At 46.8% G+C, this 2,834-nt stretch overlaps 1 pseudogene; it reads right to left on the reverse strand.

Annotated features, from left to right (window-relative positions):
* Positions 1 to 1,881: 1,881 nt before the first annotated feature.
* Rpl35al9 (ribosomal protein L35A like 9) lies at positions 1,882 to 2,591 on the reverse strand (annotated as a pseudogene).
* Positions 2,592 to 2,834: the final 243 nt, after the last annotated feature.

The following is a 2,834-nucleotide window of genomic DNA, read 5'->3' on the forward strand; positions in this document are numbered from 1 at the left end:
TTGGTGAGGTCAGTATCCCAGGTTGATAATTTCTAATTGATTGATTCATTGATTATGTTTTTTGAGGCTGGAGCTCATGAAAACCAGGCTGAGCTCAAGATCACTGTAGCTGAGGATGACCTTGAACTCCTAATCCAACCAACTAAACAAACAAATCCTTCCCCCTCTGTCGGGAGCAGGAAGTAGTCTAACCTTAACACTGCCCCCCCTTCCCCTCTATCCTTTTCCTCTCCTATCTAGGGTTAGGGTGTTGAAAGGGTGGAAAAGGGTGGCAAAGAGTGGAAGAAAGAAGTAAGTAGAAAAGACCTGCTACCCACTCATGTTCCCCCAGCATCCTCTTTTCCTGTTCTTTGGGGAAAGCACTTTTCCTTACTTCTTTCCTCCTCCAGGGAAAAGCAGCTGGTCCCATCGTCCGTCTGTCCATCTGTCATCTGGAGAAAGATGCCAAAGATGCCTTTGTTTCCTAAGAATGAACCGAAAAATCAGCTGTCCCTGGTTAAACAACAACAACAGCAACACAAGACTCACAGGCTTTTAATTGGTTTATTTTATTTTGGTTTCTTGATACAGGGCTTCTCTGTGTACCTCTGGTTGTCCTGGAACTCATTCTGTAGATGAGACTGGCTTCAAATAGAGATCCGGCAGGTTTTTTTTTTTTTTTTTTTTTTTTTTTTTTTTTTTTTCGGAGCTGGGGACTGAACCCAGGGCCTTGCGCTTGCTAGGCAAGCGCTCTACCACTGAGCTAAATCCCCAACCCCAGGTTTTTTAATTAATGACTTTTGTCTTCCTTTTCCCCTTTTCCCTTATTTTATCTTTTGTTTTTGCGGTGTTAGTGATTGACCTGGGATTCCACACAAGCCAGGTTAATGTTTACTCCCCAGTTTCATCCACTTATAAAAAAAATTGACATAGTCTCTGCTCAGGCAGGCCTTGAATTTACCACCCTCTTGTCTCAGCCTCCAGCACAGCTGGATGACAGACCCGTACCACCAGATGGCTTTAAGTTACTTTTCTTTATAGAGTCAGGACCTTGCACGCAAAGCAGCCCACATGTCAGAAGAGCAGACCACTCTGACAGGCTTTTGCATGTGCCCATCTGATCTACGCTGGTCCCTGATGCCTGTCAGACCCTTACAGCTGCAAACCCAGGGCAAGGTATCTTAGTGCTGTTCTCTCTCTCTCTCTCTCTCTCTCTCTCTCTCTCTCTCTCTCTCTGTGTGTGTGTGTGTGTGTGTGTGTGGGTGCGCGCTTACATGTGTGGGTGTGCACGCATGCGAGCAGGCATGTGAGTAGGTGCATGTGCACTTATGTATAGATATGTATAGAGAGAGGATAGAGGACAGCCTTGGGTGTCATTTCTCGGGCACTGTGTTTGCTTTTGACAGGGTCTCTCATTGCCCTGGAGCTGGTAGAATAGGCCAGGGAGTCAGAGGAATCCACTTACCTCTGCCTCCTTGGTTGTAGGATTACAAGCATACGCCTCCATGTTTGCTTTATTGCCTTCTGGTTCCAGAGGATTGGATTCAGGTCTTCATGCTTGCAAGACAAGAGCTTGGCCAACCAAACTATATCTCCAGCTTTTTCATTTTGTGTTTAAGGCAGAGCCTTAGGTAGTCTCCAACTTGTTATATAGCTGAGGAAAACCTTGAACTCGTGATACTTGGGCTTCTACCTCTTTTTTTTTTTTTTTTTTTTTTTTTTTTTGTTGTTGTTGTTGTTGTTTTTTTTTTTTCGGAGCTGGGGACTGAACCCAGGGCCTTGAGCTTGCTAGGCAAGCGCTCAACCACTGAGCTAAATCCCCAACCCCCCCTTTTTTTTTTTTAACAAGAGCACAGATCTACTTTTATTTATTTACTCTCCATTAGTTTACTCTCCATTAGTTTAAATCCGGGATGGGTACAGCATCACAAGGATTCTGTGTCCGATGGCCTTTGCAGGAAGGCTGCTTCGGAATTTGGCACGAACCATGCCACTGTTTCCATGGGCCTGAGTTACTTTTCCCCAGATCACTTTGGTTTTGTTTGGTTTGCCTCCAGGAGTCACTGCATTGTTTTTTGCTTTGTACACATAAGCACACCCCTTGCCTAAGTAGAACTCAGTTTCATCTCGGGCATAAACACCTTCAATTTTAAGAAGAGCCGTGTGCTCTCTTTGGTTCCGGAGGCCTTGCCTGTAGCCAGCAAAAATGGCCTTGCACCACAGCCTTTAACGCTGGGGCTGCAGGCAGGTATGGCCATGCCTGGCTGTCAGATGCACGCGGAGCTGCATCTTCTTGCTTGCTGGCTTGCTGCCAGATCCCCTCCCCCCATCATGCCACCTCCGGAATGTTCTTCTCCACCAGGTAAAGGAACAGGTGGGCATTTCAAGAACACTGCAGTCTAAGGAGCCTGCAGTTTAAAGGTTTATAGGTGAGAAAAATTTCATATGTCCAGGGAACTTAAAGACTGGCTACGTGAGGCTGAGAGAAGCAAGCCAACATCTGCAGCTGCCCAGGTGTGCTGGTAGCCCCAGGTGGGGCTAGGAGGCAGCATTGGGTGGGCTAACCTTGTCATCAAGTGTAAGAGTTTGGGCGTGACTACGTTCATCTCCATAATAACAGATGGGCTTTCCAGATGGAGGAGACCTGGAGGGACCTTCTTATTTGGATGAGGGAGTCATCAAGCTGTAGACTGCCTCGTAGGATGGGCGTAAGGCACAGCCATTTCTGCCTCAGCAACTCCTTAGATTCAGAGAGGAAGAAAGGGGTGGTGATAGCTGCAGCTGGCCTGAGTCCCCACAGAGCAGGTATGACATCTGTGTGTCATTGACTAGTGTTCTCTCCCAAATACACAGAC

The sequence above is a fragment of the Rattus norvegicus genome, chromosome 10 (genome assembly GCF_021556685.1).
Source record: "Rattus norvegicus strain SHRSP/BbbUtx chromosome 10, alternate assembly SHRSP_T2T, whole genome shotgun sequence".
Classification (NCBI taxonomy): Eukaryota; Metazoa; Chordata; class Mammalia; order Rodentia; family Muridae; genus Rattus; species Rattus norvegicus.